Source organism: Eschrichtius robustus, unplaced genomic scaffold (assembly GCF_028021215.1).
Source record: "Eschrichtius robustus isolate mEscRob2 unplaced genomic scaffold, mEscRob2.pri scaffold_746, whole genome shotgun sequence".
NCBI lineage: Eukaryota > Metazoa > Chordata > Mammalia > Artiodactyla > Eschrichtiidae > Eschrichtius > Eschrichtius robustus.
Genome location: NW_027175622.1, coordinates 1 through 18,557, shown reverse-complemented (window position 1 = coordinate 18,557; position 18,557 = coordinate 1). Strand labels below are relative to the sequence as shown.

Here is an 18,557-nt window from a genome sequence, read left to right as displayed (position 1 = left end):
GTAGTGTCGCTGTGGCAGTGGAGAATTGCCAGGATGCATGGGGTGGGGTGGGCATCATCCAAGCAGACAGGCTTGCGGTGTGTCTTCCCTGCTGTTCAGTGTCTCTGTGTTCGCATGATGTCTGTGGCTTCAAGTCGAATCGAGTCGCCCTGCAGGCAGGAGGAGGGCACTTAGGACGAGGCTGTGTAGTGTTTGAGCGTTTCCTCAGTGGTCAGGGCCGTAAACCGTACCAGTTGGATGCTTGCCTATATGGGGCCGGGAAGGTGGCCTAATTTCCTCTGTGGGATTCCAACCTGTGTCATAGTTGCTGAAGCCCCACACTTCCCATTGAGGGCATTCCCACAGGGTCATGAAAAGCGATTTGGTCTAGTTGGCGAGATGAGGCACTTGGGCCGAAGTCCGTTAACCCCTTGAGAATTGCCAGGCTGCATCTTGCCTGTCGGCAACTGCAGGTCGGTGTCAGCTCGCCCATGGGAGGTTACCTTGCTTCCGGGAGCACTGGGAGTGACCCCAAGGGCACATCAGATGTGGTGGTAGGTGGCAGGATCTCCAGGTCCACATAGGTGTGACACCCAACCCCGGGAGGGAGATCTCGTCCAGGCTTTGTGCTTTGGTCAGAAGGCGTGGCTGTGGGAGAGCGGGAGTCTGTGGCCTATTTCGACAGCCCTGGGGGCCAAAGTTTGCATGCGGCCTCATGAACCTGACAGGGTTCTTTCGCCTTTCAGTTGGGGGTCCAACCTGGGTGCTGTGTATAAACTATGACGTTTACTGTTGGAGGCATCTGCAAAGGGCCACAGGGACACCCAGAGACCAAGACGCGTATTTAGAGGCACACACAGGAATCCACAAACGCATCCTCGTGCACAGTCACAGTCACACACGCCCACACGTGTGAATACACACATACAGCATCTCACACACGGACCAACGTACGTGCGTAACATCCTTCAGTCGTGCTGTGAGACACACAATCAGTTTTCGGTAGGGGATAGTGGTACTTGGGAAGCAGGTTCCAGGCTCACGCCCAGTTTATGTGTTCGTAAGAATCATGTTCTCTGAGGACCCTGGTGCAATTCAGAAACCTGCATGATTTCTGTCCACTTCACAGGTGCAGTTGCAGGGTAAGGCTGTCTGTCGTCAAAGAGAAGAAGAGCTTCGCATTGTCTGATGACTGGATGTGCTAAGGAGAACTGGAAAAAGTGGGTCGGGTGCAAGTTGCCGAGCATGTCTGTGGATATCTCAGGACGGTAGGCATTCACCCATACTTAGATGTGCCATTGGATATTAGGTTTTCCACCGATGGGCCCAGTGGTTGCAAGAGTGGATTGATTGTTGGTCTTGCTGACTGGCCTGAGGACTGTGGATTCCCCAGGCTGTTGGAGTACTTGCAGGTCATGGCTCCTCTGCAGAGCCCCACAGCCTTCCCTTTTGTGTTCTGCAGCGTCCCAGCATGTGCTTGGATCGACGATGACACACTTGTATGCATTCTTTGGAAAATCTGAACAAAATGAGTGAGAACGCTCTTCCGTCTACTCATCGAAACTGAGGTCCAGCACGTTTCCTGTCTCGGGGGTACGGGATAGTTAGGAATGAGGGCCAACGTCTCCTGCTGACAGGAATGCAAACACCACTAAGGGCTCCAGCATTGGAGGGACTCCTGTCTGAGGGTCGAGCATATCTGCCCATAAGCTGGGGCATCTAGGAATCCCCGGTCCCTGCTAAAAGGCCGTTGAGGGAATGCAAGAGGGCAGGCTTTCCTGCTAGTGTTCAGGGTCGGAGTGTGTTCTGGTGTAGACCCAGTAAGCTTGCAGCTTGGAGAGGTGATTTTTGGACAGGATCACGCTTTGTGCATGCCCCTTCCGAGGTTGATTATGGAAGCCAAAATGAGCAAGCTTCCTTGGTTGCAGCCTGGAGCCTCAGGCCAGGCCTTTGGCCCTCTCTGCTGTTGTGTTTCGCGCGGTGAGGTTCTTGACTTCCCGGTGTAGCTGGAGCAGTTGGCGGGCGTGTGCTGGAGTTGGGCGATGGCGGAAGGGGGCTGAAGGTTTAGGCCTCAGTGCTGCCCCTGTCAGCTCCTCTGCTGAAGTTGCCAGCACACTGTTGGCGCTAAGTGGAGGTTCGTGGAGTGGGGTGTGGTTCGAGTGAAGCATTTCAACCTGGGTGGTGGCTGCTGGCCTGGAGAGAAAGGGAAGGTATCATGAGGAAAGGTCCTGTGTGATGTCGTGGGATGAGCTGTCACCATTGGGTTGCAGGCGCTGGCCTCGGCTTCCCAAGAATGTGTCTTGTTCGTGATGGGCTGGCATTAGCTGCCTATGGAGCAGATGGCTTTGGTAGTTCAAGTGGGTGAGTTGATGTAGGTAACCTGTGTAGAGTTGTGATCCCGTTGCCCGAGGAATGACATACAAAGGGTGTCTTGTGGGAAGTAGAGAAGATCGACATGGTGAGGCGTCTGTGCCGGCCTCCTTGGGGGTAGTTGAGTTATGCGAATATCCCCTTTGGCCGCTTTGTTCCCTTGTTTGGCAATGTGTAAAGCGAAAGTGTTTCTCCCGTGGGGCAATGACGCGACCGGCCAGTGTAGCACGCAGGCCTTTCGAACAGCCAGAGGTTTATCTGGAGCAATCCATTGGTGGGGCATAGATGGGGGTCCAATTGCCATGCCTGCTGTGCTGCTGTGACCAGCCACCGTTCCCTTTCAGGCTTCCAAGTCCCGTCGCATGGCAGAGGTCTTCCGTTGAAAGTCTGTCTGTGGTCCTCAGGGACCATGCCTTTGATCACTGTGAGTTACTCGCTAGTGTCACTGTGGCAGTGGAGAATTGCCAGGATGCATGGGGTGGGATCAGCATCAAAGAAGGAGACAGGCTTGCGGTCTGTCTTCCCTGGTGTTCAGTGTTCCCGTGTTCTGAAGATGTTTGTGGTTTCCAGTAGGGCCGTGTCGCCCTGTGGGCTGGAGAAGGGCACGTAGGACGCGGCTTTCAAGGGTTTGAGCGTTTCCTTAGGGATCAGGGCCGTGAACATTCAAGATGGGAGATGCCTGAGACGTGGCTGGGAATGTGGACTAGTTTCCGCCGTGGGGATCCGACATGGGTCATGGTGGCTGAAGCCCACCGCTTCCTGTGGAGGGCATACCCACGGGTCAATGGAAAGTGATTAGGCCTAGTTGGCGAGAAGTGGCACGTGGGCCCACGTTCCTTACCCCCTTGAATGGTTTCAGGCTGCATCTTGGCAGTAGACAGCTGCCGGTCGGTGTCGGCCCGACCATGGGATTTCCCTTGCTTCCGGAAGTGCTGCGAGTAACCCCAAATGCCCATCAGATATACTGGTAGCTGACAGAGTCTCGAGCTGCAGGTAGATGTCACAGCCAAGGCCCAGAGGCAGGTCTCGTCGAGTCTTTGTGTTTTGGTCAGAAGGCGTGGCTGTGGGAGAGCGGGAGTCCGTGGACCCTTTCAACAGCCCCTGGGGGTCAAAGTGTGGCCGCGGCCTCTTGAAGCTGACAGGGTTCTTTCTCCTTTCAGTTGGGGGTCTAACAAGGGTGCTGTGTATAAACTAATTCTTTTACTGTTGGACTCCTCTTCACAGGGCCATAGGGATACACAGAGACCAAGACGCGTTTTCAGCGGCACACAGAGAAACCCACAAGCACGTGCGCAAGCCCAGTCACAGTCGCACACGCCCACACGTGTGAACACACACATACAGCCTCTCACACACCAGCCAACGTAGGTGCCTAACTTCCTGCAGTCGTACTATCAGACATGCAGTCAATTCTCGGTAAGGGATAGAGGTCCTTGGGAAGCAGTTTCAGAGCACAAGGCCAGGTAAATGTTTGTATGGATCATGTCCTCTGAGGACACCGGTCCACTTAGGAAGCCTCGGTGATTTCTGTCCACTTCTCAGGTGCAGTTGCTGGGAAAGGCTGGCCGTCGGCACAAACAAGAAAACCTTTGTGTCCTCTGATGCTTGGAGGTGCTAAGAAGACCTGGAAAAAGTGTGGCGGGCCCATGTCCCCGATCATGGTCGTGGATAACTCAGGACGGTAGGTATTCAAGCACCACAAGATGTGCCATTAGATATTAGGTTTTCCTCAGATGGGCCCAATGGCTGCAAGAGTGGATTGATTGTTCCTCTTGCTGAGTGGCCTGAGGGCTGTGGATTCTCCAGGCTTTTGGGGTAGCCCAGGCTCATGGCTCCCATAAAGAGCCCCGCACACACCCCGGTTGTGTGCTGCAGCGTCCCAGCATGTGCTTGGATCGATGATGACACGCTTGCATGCATTCCTTGGAAAATCTGAACCAAATGAGAGAGAACACTCTACCGTCTCCTCATCGAAACTGAGGTTCAGCAGGTTTGCTCTCTCAGGGGGAGAGAACAGTAAGGAATGAGGGCCAGCGTCCCCCGCCGACATGCATGCAAACACCACCAAGGACTCCAGGATTGGAGGGGCTCCTGTCTGAGGGTTGACCGTGTCTGCACATAAGCTGTGTTATCTGTGAATCCCGGGCCCCTGCTGAATGGCTGTTGAGGGAATGCGAGGGGGCAGGCTCTCCTGTTGGTCTTAAGAGTCGGAGTGTGTGCTGGTCTAGGCCCAGTTAGCTTGCAGTTGGGAGGTGAGTTTTGGCCAGGTTCACGCTTCGTGCATGCCACTTTGGGGGTTGATTCTGGAAGCCAAAATGAGCAAGCGTCCCTGGTTGGTGCCTGGAACCTCAGGCCAGGCCTGTGGCCCTCCCTGTTCTTGCGTGTTTCACGGTGAGGTTCTTGAGTGCATAATGAGGCTGGAGCAATGGGCTGGGCTGAGCTCGGTTGGGCATCGGCGGAAAGGGGCTGATGGATTAGGCCTCGCTGCTGCCCTTGTTGGCTTCTCTACTTTAACTCCTGGCACAGTGTTGATGCCAAGTGGGTCATCGTGGAGCGGGGAGAGGAACGAGTGCTGTATTTCAACCTGCGTGGATCACTGATGGCCCGCACAGGAAGGGAAGGGAAGATGAGGACATGTCCTTTGTGATGTCATGGAATAGGCTATTATAATTGGGTTGCAGGTGCTGGCCTCGGCTTCCCAAGGATGTGTCATGTTCGTGATTGGCTGGCATCAGCTGCCTATGGAGGGGATGGATTTGGCAGTTGAAGTGGATGAGGTGAGGTAGGTAACCTGTGGAGAGTTGTGATCCCGTTGCCAGAGGAAAGACTCCCAAAGGGTGTCTTGCGAGGGGTGAAGAAGATCGACATGGTGTCGCATCTGTGCCGGCCTCCTTGGAGCATGGTTAGTTATGCGAACATACCCTATGGCCGCTTTGTTCCCTTGTTTGGGAATGTGTAATGCGAAAGGGCTTCTCTCGGGGGGGATGACTCGGCTTGCGAACAGCTAGAGGTGTATCTGGAGCAGTCCGTTGGCGGGACAGAGGTGGGGGCACTGTTGTGACGCCAGGTGCACTGACGTGGACAGCCACTGTGCCCTTTCAAGTTTCCAGGTCCCCTCGTGTGGCAAAGGTTTTCCGTTGAAAGTCTGTCTGTGGTCCTCGGGGACAGTGTCTTTGATCACTGTGAGTTCCTCGGTAGTGTCGCTGTGGCAGTGGAGAATTGCCAGGATGCATGGGGTGGGGTGGGCATCATCGAAGCAGACAGGCTTGCGGTGTGTCTTCCCTGCTGTTCAGTGTCTCTGTGTTCGCATGATGTCTGTGGCTTCAAGTCGAATCGAGTCGCCCTGCAGGCAGGAGGAGGGCACTTAGGACGAGGCTGTGTAGCGTTTGAGCGTTTCCTCAGTGGTCAGGGCCGTAAACCCTACCAGTTGGATGCTTGCCTATACGTGGCCGGGAAGGTGGCCTAATTTCCTCTGTGGGATTCCAACCTGTGTCATGGTTGCTGAAGCCCCACACTTCCCATTGAGGGCATTCCCACGGGGTCATGGAAAGTGATTTGGTCTAGTTGGCGAGATGAGGCACTTGGGCCGAAATCCGTTAACCCCTTGAGAATTGCCAGGCTGCATCTTGCCTGTCGGCAACTGCAAGTCGGTGTCAGCCCGCCCATGGGAGGTTACCTTGCTTCCGGGAGCACTGGAAGTGACCCCAAGGACACATCAGATGTGGTGGTAGGTGGCAGGATCTCCAGGGCCACATAGGTGTGGCACCCACGGCCGGGAGGGAGGTCTCGTCCAGGCTTTGTGCTTTGGTCAGAAGGCGTGGCTGTGGGAGACCGGGAGTCTGTGGCCTATTTCGACAGCCCTGGGGTCCAAAGTTTGCATGCGGCCTCATGAACCTGACAGGGTTCTTTCGCCTTTCAGTTGGGGGTCCAACCTGGGTGCTGTGTATAAACTATGACGTTTACTGTTGGAGGCATCTGCAAAGGGCCACAGGGACACCCAGAGACCAAGACGCGTATTTAGCGGCACACACAGGAATCCACACACGCATCCTCGTGCACAGTCACAGTCACACACGCCCACACGTGTGAATACACACATACAGCGTCTCACACACCGACCAACATACGTGCGTAAGTTCCTATAGTCGTGCTATGAGACACTCAATCAGTTTTCGGTAGGGGATAGTGGTACTTGGGAAGCAGCTTCCAGGCTCACGCCCATGTTATGTGCTCATAAGGATCATGTTCTCTGAGGACCCTTGTGCAATTCAGAAACCTGCATGATTTCTGTCCACTTCACAGGTGCAGTTGCAGGGTAAGGCTGGCTGTCGGCAAAGAGAAGAAGACCTTCGCATTGTCTGATGACTGGATGTGCTAAGGAGACGTGGAAAAAGTGGGGCGGGTGCAAGTTGCCATGCATGTCTGTGGATATCTCAGGACGGTAGGCATTCACCCAATGTGCCATTGGATATAAGGTTTTCCACAGATGGGCCCAATGGTTGCAAGAATGGATTGATTGTTGGTCTTGCTGAGTGGCCTGAGGACTGTGGATTCCCCAGGCTGTTGGAGTACTTCCAGGTCATGGCTTTTCTGCAGAGCCGCACAGCGTTCCCTTTTGTGTTCTGCAGCGTCCCAGCATGTGCTTGGATCGATGATGACACCCTTGTATGCATTCCTTGGAAAATCTGAACAAAATGAGTGAGAACGCTCTTCCGTCACCTCATCGAAACTGAGGTCCAGCACGTTTCCTGTCTCGGGGGTATGGGACAGTTAGGAATGAGGGCCAACTTCTCCTGCTGAGAGGCATGCAAACACCACTAAGGGCTCCAGCATTGGAGGGGCTCCTGTCTGAGGGTCGACCATATCTGCCCATAAGCTGGGTCATCTAGGAATCCCCGGTCCCTGCTAAAAGGCCGTTGAGGGAATGCAAGAGGGCAGGCTTTCCTGCTAGTCTTCAGGGTCGGAGTGTGTTCTGGTGTAGACCCAGTAAGCTTGCAGCTTGGAGAGGTGACTTTTGGACAGGATCACACTTTGTGCATGCCGCTTCCGAGGTTGATTATGGAAGCCAAAATGAGCAAGCTTCCTTGGTTGCAGCCTGGAGCCTCAGGCCAGGACTTTGGCCCTCTCTGCTGTTGTGTTTCGCGTGGTGAGTTTCTTGACTTCCCGGTGTGGCTGGAGCAGTTGGCGGGCGTGTGCTGGAGTTGGGCGATGGCGGAAGGGGGCTGAAGGTTTAGGCCTCAGTGCTGCCCCTGTGAGCTCCTCTGCTGAAGTTCCCGGCACACTGTTGGCACTAAGTGGAGGTTCGTGGAGTGGGGTGTGGATCGAGTGAAGCATTTCAACCTGGGTGGTGGCTGCTGGCCTGGAGAGAAAGGGAAGGTATCATGAGGAAAGGTCCTGTGTGATGTCGTGGGATGAGCTGTCACCATTGGGTTGCAGGCGCTGGCCTCGGCTTCCCAAGAATGTGTCTTGTTCGTGATGGGCAGGCATTAGCTGCCTATGGAGCAGATGGCTTTGGTAGTTCAAGCGGGTGAGTTGAGGTAGGTAACCTTTGTAGAGTTGTGATCCCGTTGCCCGAGGAATGACATACAAAGGGTGTCTTGTGGGAAGTAGAGAAGATCGACATGGTGAGGCGTCTGTGCCGGCCTCCTTGGGGGTAGTTGAGTTATGCGAATATCCCCTTTGGCCGCTTTGTTCCCTTCTTTGGCAATGTGTAAAGCGAAAGGGTTTCTCCCATGGGGCAATGACGCGACCGGCCAGTGTCGCATGCAGGCCTTTCGAACAGCCACAGGTTTATCTGGAGCAATCCATTGGTGGGGCAGAGATGGGGGTCCAATTGCCATGCCTGCTGTGCTGCTGTGACCAGCCACCGTTCCCTTTCAGGCTTCCAAGTCCCGTCGCATGGCAGAGGTCTTCCGTTGAAAGTCTGTCTGTGGTCCTCAGGGACCATGCCTTTGATCACTGTGAGTTACTCGCTAGTGTCACTGTGGCAGTGGAGAATTGCCAGGATTCATTGGGTGGGATCAGCATCAAAGAAGGAGACAGGCTTGCGGTCTGTCTTCCCTGGTGTTCAGTGTTCCCGTGTTCTGAAGATGTTTGTGGTTTCCAGTAGGGTCGTGTCGCCATGTGGGTTGGAGGAGGGCATGTAGGACTAGGCTTTCAAGGGTTTGAGCGTTTCCTTAGTGGTCAGGGCCGTGAACATTCAAGATGGGAGCTGCCTGAGACGTGGCTGGGAATGTGGACTAGTTTCCGCCGTAGGGATCCGACATGGGTCATGGTGGCTGAAGCCCACAACTTCCTGTGGTGTGCATTCCCACGGGTCAATGGAAAGTGATTAGGCCTAGTTGGCGAGAAGTGGCACGTGGGCCCACGTTCGTTAGCCCCTTGAGTGGTTTCAGGCTGCATCTTGGCAGTAGACAGCTGCCGGTCGGTGTCGGCCCGACCATGGGAGTTCCCTTGCTTCTGGAAGTGCTGCGAGTGACCCCAAATGCCCATCAGATATACTGGTAGCTGACAGAGTCTCGATCTGCAGGTAGATGTCACAGCCAAGGCCCAGAGGCAGGTCTCGTCGAGTCTTTGTGTTTTGGTCAGAAGGCGTGGCTGTGGGAGAGCGGGAGTCCGTGGACCCATTCAACAGCCCCTGGGGGTCAAAGTGTGCCCACGGCCTCTTGAAGCTGACAGGGGTCTTTCTCCTTTCAGTTGGGGGTCTAACCAAGGACTCCAGTATTGGAGGGGCTTCTTTCTGAGTGTTGACTGTGTCTGCACATAAGCTGTGTTATCTGTGAATCCCGGGGCCCTGCTGAATGGCTGTTGAGGGAATGCGAGGGGGCAGGCTCTCCTGCTGGTCTTAAGAGTCGCAGTGTGTGCTGGTCTAGGCCCAGTTAGCTTGCAGTTGGGAGCTGAGTTTTGGCCAGGTTCTCGCTTCGTGCATGCCATTTTGGGGGTTGATTCTGGAAGCCAAAATGAGCAAGCGTCCCTGGTTGGTGCCTGGAACCTCAGGCCAGGCCTGTGGCCCTCCCTGTTCTTGCGTTTTTCACGGTGAGGTTCTTGAGTGCCTAGTGAGGCTGGAGCAATGGGCTGGGCTGAGCTCGGTTGGGCATCGGCGGAAAGGGGCTGATGGATTAGGCCTCGCTGCTGCCCTTGTTGGCTTCTCTACTTTAACTCCCGGCACAGTGTTGATGCCAAGTGGGTCATCGTGGAGTGGGGAGAGGAACGAGTGCTGTATTTCAACCTGCGTGGATCACTGATGGCCCGCACAGGAAGGGAAGGGAAGATGAGGACAGGTCCTTTGTGATGTCATGGAATAGGCTATCATAATTGGGTTGCCAGTGCGGGCCTCGGCTTCCCAAGGATGTGTCATGTTCGTGATTGGCTGGCATCAGCTGCCTATGGAGTGGATGGCTTTGGCAGTTGAAGTGGATGAGGTGAGGTAGGTAACTGTGTAGAGTTGCGAGCCCATTGCCAGAGGAAAGACTCCCAAAGGCTGTCTTGCGAGGGGTGGAGAAGATCGACACGGTGTCGCATCTGTGCCGGCCTCCTTGCAGGATGGTTAGTTATGCGAACATCCCCTTTGGCCGCTTTGTTCCCTTGTTTGGGAATGTGTAAAGTGAAAGGGCTTCTCCCGGGGGGGATGACTCGGCTTGCGAACAGCTAGAGGTGTATCTGGAGCAGTCCGTTGGCGGTACAGAGGTGGGGGCACTTTTGTGACGCCAGGTGCACTGACGTGGACAGCCACCGTGCCCTTTCAAGTTTCCAGGTCCCCTCGTGTGGCAAAGGTTTTCTGTTGAAAGTCTGTCTGTGGTCCTCGGGGACAGTGCCTTTGATCACTGTGAGTTCCTCGGTAGTGTCGCTATGGCAGTGGAGAATTGCCAGGATGCATGGGGTGGGGTGGGCATCATCCAAGCAGACAGGCTTGCGGTGTGTCTTCCCTGCTGTTCAGTGTCTCTGTGTTCGCATGATGTCTGTGGCTTCAAGTCGAATCGAGTCGCCCTGCAGGCAGGAGGAGGGCACTTAGGACGAGGCTGTGTAGTGTTTGAGCGTTTCCTCAGTGGTCAGGGCCGTAAACCGTACCAGTTGGATGCTTGCCTATATGGGGCCGGGAAGGTGGCCTAATTTCCTCTGTGGGATTCCAACCTGTGTCATAGTTGCTGAAGCCCCACACTTCCCATTGAGGGCATTCCCACGGGGTCATGAAAAGCGATTTGGTCTAGTTGGCGAGATGAGGCACTTGGGCCGAAGTCCGTTAACCCCTTGAGAATTGCCAGGCTGCATCTTGCCTGTCGGCAACTGCAGGTCGGTGTCAGCCCGCCCATGGGAGGTTACCTTGCTTCCGGGAGCACTGGGAGTGACCCCAAGGGCACATCAGATGTGGTGGTAGGTGGCAGGATCTCCAGGTCCACATAGGTGTGACACCCAACCCCGGGAGGGAGATCTCGTCCAGGCTTTGTGCTTTGGTCAGAAGGCGTGGCTGTGGGAGAGCGGGAGTCTGTGGCCTATTTCGACAGCCCTGGGGGCCAAAGTTTGCATGCGGCCTCATGAACCTGACAGGGTTCTTTCGCCTTTCAGTTGGGGGTCCAACCTGGGTGCTGTGTATAAACTATGACGTTTACTGTTGGAGGCATCTGCAAAGGGCCACAGGGACACCCAGAGACCAAGACGCGTATTTAGAGGCACACACAGGAATCCACAAACGCATCCTCGTGCACAGTCACAGTCACACACGCCCACACGTGTGAATACACACATACAGCATCTCACACACGGACCAACGTACGTGCGTAACATCCTTCAGTCGTGCTGTGAGACACACAATCAGTTTTCGGTAGGGGATAGTGGTACTTGGGAAGCAGGTTCCAGGCTCACGCCCAGTTTATGTGTTCGTAAGAATCATGTTCTCTGAGGACCCTGGTGCAATTCAGAAACCTGCATGATTTCTGTCCACTTCACAGGTGCAGTTGCAGGGTAAGGCTGTCTGTCGTCAAAGAGAAGAAGAGCTTCGCATTGTCTGATGACTGGATGTGCTAAGGAGAACTGGAAAAAGTGGGTCGGGTGCAAGTTGCCGAGCATGTCTGTGGATATCTCAGGACGGTAGGCATTCACCCATACTTAGATGTGCCATTGGATATTAGGTTTTCCACCGATGGGCCCAGTGGTTGCAAGAGTGGATTGATTGTTGGTCTTGCTGACTGGCCTGAGGACTGTGGATTCCCCAGGCTGTTGGAGTACTTGCAGGTCATGGCTCCTCTGCAGAGCCCCACAGCCTTCCCTTTTGTGTTCTGCAGCGTCCCAGCATGTGCTTGGATCGACGATGACACACTTGTATGCATTCTTTGGAAAATCTGAACAAAATGAGTGAGAACGCTCTTCCGTCTACTCATCGAAACTGAGGTCCAGCACGTTTCCTGTCTCGGGGGTACGGGATAGTTAGGAATGAGGGCCAACGTCTCCTGCTGACAGGAATGCAAACACCACTAAGGGCTCCAGCATTGGAGGGGCTCCTGTCTGAGGGTCGACCATATCTGCCCATAAGCTGGGTCATGAAGGAATCCCCAGTCCCTGCTAAAAGGCCGTTGAGGGAATGCAAGAGGCAGGCTTTCATGCTAGTCTGCAGGGTCGGAGTGTGTTCTGGTATAGACCCAGTAAGCTTGCAGCTTGGAGAGGTGATTTTTGGACAGGATCACGCTTTGTGCATGCCGCTTCCGAGGTTGATTATGGAAGCCAAAATGAGCAAGCTTCCTTGGTTGGAGCCTGGAGCCTCAGGCCAGGCCTTTGGCCCTATCTGCTGTTGTGCTTCGCGCGGTGAGGTTCTTGACTGCCCGGTGTGGCTGGAGCAGTGGGCGGGCGTGGGCTGGAGTTGGGTGATTGCGGAAGGGGGCTGAAGGCTTAGGCCTCAGTGCTGCCCCTGTCAGCTCCTCTGATGAAGTTGCCGGCACACTGTTGGCGCTGAGTGGAGGTTCTTGGAGTGGGGTGTGGATCGAGTGAAGCATTTCAGCCTGGGTGGTGGCTGCTGGCCTGGAGAGAAAGGGAAGGTATCATGAGGAAAGGTCCTGTGTGATGTCGTGGGATGGGCTGTCACCATTGGGTTGCAGGCGCTGGCCTCGGCTTCCCAAGAATGTCTCTTTCGTGATGGGCTGGCATAAGCTGCCTATGGAGCGGATGGCTTTGGTAGTTCAAGCGGGTGAGTTGAGGTAGGTAACCTGTGTAGAGTTGCGATCCCATTGCCCGAGGAATGACACCCAAAGGGTGTCTTGCGGGAAGTAGGGAAGATCGACATGGTGATGCGTCTGTGCCGGCCTCCTTGGGGGTAGTTGAGTTATGCGAATATCCCCTTTGTCCGCTTTGTTCCCTCGTTTGGCAATGTGTAAAGCGAAAGTGTTTCTCCCGTGGGGCAATGACGCAAACGGCGACTGTAGCAAGCAGGCCTTTCGAACAGCCAGAGGTTTATCTGGAGCAGTCCATTGGTGGGGCAGAGATGGGGGTCCAATTGCCATGCCTGCTGTGCTGCTGTGACCAGCCACCGTTCCCTTTCAGACTTCCAAGTCCCGTCGCATGGCAGAGGTCTTCCGTTGAAAGTCTTTCGGTGGTCCTCAGGGACCATGCCTTTGATCACTGTGAGTTATTCGCTAGTGTCACTGTGGCAGTGGAGAATTGCCAGGATGCATGGGGTGGGATCAGCACCAAAGAAGGAGACAGCCTTGCGGTCTGTCTTCCGTGGTGTTCAGTGTTCCCGTGTTCTGAAGATGTTTGTGGTTTCCAGTAGGGCCGTGTCGCCCTGTGGGCTGGAGAAGGGCACGTAGGACGCGGCTTTCAAGGGTTTGAGCGTTTCCTTGGGGAGCAGGGCCGTGAACATTCAAGATGGGAGATGCCTGAGACGTGGCTGGGAATGTGGACTAGTTTCCACCGTGGGTATCCGACATGGGTCATGGTGGCTGAAGCCCACCGCTTCCTGTGGAGGGCATTCCCACGGGTCAATGGAAAGTGATTAGGCCTAGTTGGCGAGAAGTGGCACGTGGGCCCACGTTCCTTAGCCCCTTGAGTGGTTTCAGGCTGCATCTTGGCAGTAGACAGCTGCCGGTCGGTGTCGGCCCAACCATGGGAGTTCCCTTGCTTCCGGAAGTGCTGCGAGTGACCCCAAATGCCCATCAGATATACTGGTAGCTGACAGAGTCTCGAGCTGCAGGTAGATGTCACAGCCAAGGCCCAGAGGCAGGTCTCGTCGAGTCTTTGTGTTTTGGTCAGAAGGCGTGGCTGTGGGAGAGCGGGAGTCCGTGGACCCTTTCAACAGCCCCTGGGGGTCAAAGTGTGGCCGCGGCCTCTTGAAGCTGACAGGGTTCTTTCTCCTTTCAGTTGGGGGTCTAACAAGGGTGCTGAGTATAAACTAATTCTTTTACTGTTGGACTCCTCTTCACAGGGCCATAGGGATACACAGAGACCAAGACGCGTTTTCAGCGGCACACAGAGAAACCCACAAGCACGTGCGCAAGCCCAGTCACAGTCGCACACGCCCACACGTGTGAACACACACATACAGCCTCTCACACACCAGCCAACGTAGGTGCCTAACTTCCTGCAGTCGTACTATCAGACATTCAGTCAATTCTCGGTAAGGGATAGAGGTCCTTGGGAAGCAGTTTCAGAGCTGAAGGCCAGGTAAATGTTTGTATGGATCATGTCCTCTGAGGACACCGGTCCACTTAGGAAGCCTCGGTGATTTCTGTCCACTTCTTAGGTGCAGTTGCTGGGAAAGGCTGGCCATCGGCAGAAACAAGAAAAACTTTGTGTGCTCTGATGCTTGGAGGTGCTAAGAAGACCTGGAAAAAGTGTGGCGGGCCCATGTCCCCGATCATGGTCGTGGATAACTCAGGAAGGTTGGAATTCAAGCACCACAAGATGTGCCATTAGATATTAGGTTTTCCTCAGATGGGCCCAATGGCTGCAAGAGTGGACTGATTGTTTCTCTTGCTGAGTGGCCTGAGGGCTGTGTATTCTCCAGGCTTTTGGGGTAGCCCAGGCTCATGGCTCCCGTACAGAGACCCACACACACCCCGGTTGTGTTCTGCAGCGTCCCAGCATGTGCTTGGATCGATGATGACACACTTGCATGCATTCCTTGGAAAATCTGAACCAAATGAGAGAGAACACTCTACCGTCTCCTCATCGAAACTGAGGTTCAGCACGTTTGCTCTCTCAGGGGGAGAGGACAGTTAGGAATGAGGGCCAGCGTCCCCCGCCGACATGCATGCAAACACCACCAAGGACTCCAGGATTGGAGGGTCTCCTGTCTGAGGGTTGACCGTGTCTGCACATAAGCTGTGTTATCTGTGAATCCCGGGCCCCTGCTGAATGGCTGTTGAGGGAATGCGAGGGGGCAGGCTCTCCTGCTGGTCTTAAGAGTCGGAGTGTGTGCTGGTCTAGGCCCAGTTAGCTGGCAGTTTTGAGGTGAGTTTTGGCCAGGTTCACGCTTCGTGCATGCCATTTTGTGGGTTGATTCTGGAAACCAAAATGAGCAAGCGTCCCTGGTTGGTGCCTGGAACCTCAGGCCAGGCCTGTGGCCTTCCCTGTTCTTGCGTTTTTCACGGTGAGGTTCTTGAGTGCCTAGTGAGGCTGGAGCAATGGGCGGGGCTGAGCTCGGTTGGGCATCGGGGGAAAGGGGCTGATGGATTTGGCCTCGCTGCTGCCCTTGTTTGCTTCTCTACTTTAACTCCCGGCACAGTGTTCATGCCAAGTGGGTCATGGTGGACTGGGGAGAGGAACGAGTGCTGTATTTCAACCTGCGTGGATCACTGATGGCCCGCACAGGTGGGGAAGGGAAGATGAGGCCATGTCCTTTGTGATGTCATGGAATAGGCTATCACAATTTGGTTGCAGGTGCTGGCCTCGGCTTCCCAAGGATGTTTCATGTTCGTGATTGGCTGGCATCAGCTGCCTATGGAGGGGATGGCTTTGGCAGTTGAAGTGGATGAGGTGAGGTAGGTAACCTGTGGAGAGTTGCGATCCCGTTGCCAGAGGAAAGACTCCCAAAGGGTGTCTTGCGAGGGGTGAAGAAGATCGACATGGTGTCGCATCTGTGCCGGCCTCCTTCGAGGATGGTTAGTTATGGGAACATCCCCTTTGGCCGCTTTGTTCCCTTTTTTGGGAATGTGTAAAGGGAAAGGGCTTTTCCCGGGGGGGATGACTCGGCTTGCGAACAGCTAGAGGTGTATCTGGAGCAGTCCGTTGGCGGTACAGAGGTGGGGGCACTGTTGTGACGCCAGGTCCACTGACGTGGACAGCCACTGTGCCCTTTTAAGTTTCCAGGTCCTCTCGTGTGGCAAAGGTTTTCTGTTGAAAGTCTGTCTGTGGTCCTCGGGGACAGTGCCTTTGATCACTGTGAGTTCCTCGGTAGTGTCGCTGTGGCAGTGGAGAATTGCCAGGATGCATGGGGTGGGGTGGGCATCATCCAAGCAGACTGGCTTGCGGTGTGTCTTCCCTGCTGTTCAGTGTCTCCGTGTTCGCATGATGTCTGTGGCTTCTAGTCGAATCGAGTCGCCCTGCAGGCAGGAGGAGGGCACTTAGGACGAGGCTGTGTAGCGTTTGAGCCTTTCCTCAGTGGTCAGGGCCGTAAACCCTACCAGTTGAATGCTTGCCTATACGTGGCCGGGAAGGTGGCCTAATTTCCTCTGTGGGATTCCAACCTGTGTCATGGTTGCTGAAGCCCCACACTTCCCATTGAGGGCATTCCCACGGGGTGATGGAAAGTGATTTGGTCTAGTTGGCGAGATGAGGCACTTGGGCCGAAGTCCGTTAACCCCTTGAGAATTGCCAGGCTGCATCTTGCCTGTCGGCAACTGCAGGTCGGTGTCAGCCCGACCGTGGGTGGTTACCTTGCTTCCGGGAGCACTGGGAGTGACCCCAAGGGCACATCAGATGTGGTGGTAGGTGGCAGGATCTCCAGGTCCACATAGGTGTGACACCCACCGCCGGGAGGGAGGTCTCGTCCAGGCTTTTTGCTTTGGTCAGAAGGCGTGGCTGTGGGAGACCGGGAGTCTGTGGCCTATTTCGACTGCCCAGGGGGCCAAAGTTTGCATGCGGCCTCATGAAACTGACAGCGTTCTTTGGCCTTTCAGTTGGGCGTCCAACCTGGGTGCTGTGTATGAACTATGACGTTTACTGTTGGAGGCATCTACAAAGGGCCACAGGGACACCCAGAGACCAAGACGCGTATTTAGAGGCACACACAGGAATCCACAAACGCATCCTCGTGCACAGTCACAGTCACACACGCCCACACGTGTGAATACACACATACAGCATCTCACACACCGACCAACGTACGTGCGTAACTTCCTTCAGTCGTGCTGTGAGACACACAATCAGTTTTCGGTAGGGGATAGTGGTACTTGGGAAGCAGGTTCCAGGCTCACGCCCAGTTTATGTGTTCGTAAGAATCATGTTCTCTGAGGACCCTGGTGCAATTCAGAAACCTGCATGATTTCTGTCCACTTCACAGGTGCAGTTGCAGGGTAAGGCTGGCTGTCGTCAAAGAGAAGAAGAGCTTCGCATTGTCTGATGACTGGATGTGCTAAGGAGAACTGGAAAAAGTGGGGCGGGTGCAAGTTGCTGAGCATGTCTTTGGATATCTCAGGACGGTAGGCATTCACCCATACTTAGATGTGCCATTGGATATTAGGTTTTCCACCGATGGGCCCAGTGGTTGCAAGAGTGGATTGATTGTTGGTCTTGCTGACTGGCCTGAGGACTGTGGATTCCCCAGGCTGTTGGAGTACTTCCATGTCATGGCTCCTCTGCAGAGCCCCACAGCCTTCCCTTTTGTGTTCTGCAGCGTCCCAGCATGTGCTTGGATCGATGATGACACACTTGCATGCATTCCTTGGAAACTCTGAACCAAATGAGTGAGAACACTCTACCGTCTCCTCATCGAAACTGAGGTTCAGCACGTTTGCTCTCTCAGGGGGAGAGGACAGTTAGGAATGAGGGCCAGCGTCCCCCGCCGACATGCATGCCAACACCACCAAGGGCTCCAGGATTGGAGGGGCTCCTGTCTGAGGGTTGACCGTGTCTGCACATAAGCTGTGTTATCTGTGAATCCCGGGCCCCAGCTGAATGGCTGTTGAGGGAATGCGAGGGGGCAGGCTCTCCTGCTGGTCTTAAGAGTCGGAGTGTGTGCTGGTCTAGGCCCAGTTAGCTTGCAGTTGGGAGGTGAGTTTTGGCCAGGTTCTCGCTTCGTGTATGCCATTTTGGGGGTTGATTCTGGAAGCCAAAATGAGCAAGCGTCCCTGGTTGGTGCCTGGAACCTCAGGCCAGGCCTGTGGCCATCCCTGTTGTTGCGTTTTTCATGGTGAGGTTCTTGAGTGCCTAGTGAGGCTGGAGCAATGGGCTCGGCTGAGCTCGGTTGGGCATCGAAGGAAAGGGGCTGATGGATTAGGCCTCGCTGCTGCCCTTGTTGGCTTCTCTACTTTAACTCCTGGCACAGTGTTGATGCCAAGTGGGTCATCGTGTAGCGGGGAGAGGAACGAGTGCTGTATTTCAACCTGCGTGGATCACTGATGGCCCCCACAGGAAGGGAAGGGAAGATGAGGACATGTCCTTTGTGATGTCATGGAATAGGCTATCACAATTTGGTTGCAGGTGCTGGCCTCGGCTTCCCAATGATGTGTCATGTTCGTGATTGGCTGGCATCAGCTGCCTATGGAGGGGATGGCTTTGGCAGTTGAAGTGGATGAGGTGAGGTAGGTAACCTGTGTAGATTTGCGATCCCGTTGCCAGAGGAAAGACTCCCAAAGGGTGTCTTGCGAGGTGTGAAGAAGATCGACATGGTGTCGCATCTGTGCCGGCCTCCTTGGAGGATGGTTAGTTATGCAAACATCCCCTTTGGCCGCTTTGTTCCCTTGTTTGGGAATGTGTAAATCGAACGGGCTTCTCCCGGGGGGGATGACTCGGCTTGCGAACAGCTAGAGGTGTATCTGGAGCAGTCCGTTGGCGGGACAGAGGTGGGGGCACTGTTGTGACGCCAGGTGCACTGACGTGGACAGCCACTGTGCCCTTTCAAGTTTCCAGGTCCTCTCGTGTGGCAAAGGTTTTCTGTTGAAAGTCTGTCTGTTGTCCTCGGGGACAGTGCCTTTGATCACTGTGAGTTCCTCGGTAGTGTCGCTGTGGCAGTGGAGAATTGCCAGGATGCATGGGTGGGGTGGGCATCATCCAAGCAGACAGGC

General features: G+C 54.8%; 6 non-coding genes across 6 annotated transcripts; all 6 read left to right on the top strand.

Annotated features, from left to right (window-relative positions):
* Positions 1-1,458: 1,458 nt before the first annotated feature.
* Positions 1,459-1,551, top strand: LOC137758201 (small nucleolar RNA SNORD116). Its single transcript, XR_011072849.1, has one exon. It is a non-coding gene; the product is annotated as a small nucleolar RNA SNORD116 (small nucleolar RNA).
* Positions 1,552-4,241: 2,690 nt separating this feature from the next.
* LOC137758212 (small nucleolar RNA SNORD116) lies at positions 4,242-4,334 on the top strand. The gene has a single exon (XR_011072860.1). It is a non-coding gene; the product is annotated as a small nucleolar RNA SNORD116 (small nucleolar RNA).
* Positions 4,335-6,994: 2,660 nt separating this feature from the next.
* Positions 6,995-7,087, top strand: LOC137758221 (small nucleolar RNA SNORD116). Its single transcript, XR_011072869.1, has one exon. It is a non-coding gene; the product is annotated as a small nucleolar RNA SNORD116 (small nucleolar RNA).
* Positions 7,088-11,644: 4,557 nt separating this feature from the next.
* LOC137758200 (small nucleolar RNA SNORD116) lies at positions 11,645-11,737 on the top strand. Its single transcript, XR_011072848.1, has one exon. It is a non-coding gene; the product is annotated as a small nucleolar RNA SNORD116 (small nucleolar RNA).
* A 2,687-nt stretch (positions 11,738-14,424) lies between these two features.
* On the top strand, positions 14,425-14,517 carry LOC137758211 (small nucleolar RNA SNORD116). The gene has a single exon (XR_011072859.1). It is a non-coding gene; the product is annotated as a small nucleolar RNA SNORD116 (small nucleolar RNA).
* Positions 14,518-17,184: 2,667 nt separating this feature from the next.
* On the top strand, positions 17,185-17,277 carry LOC137758208 (small nucleolar RNA SNORD116). Its single transcript, XR_011072856.1, has one exon. It is a non-coding gene; the product is annotated as a small nucleolar RNA SNORD116 (small nucleolar RNA).
* The last annotated feature ends 1,280 nt before the right edge of the window (positions 17,278-18,557 follow it).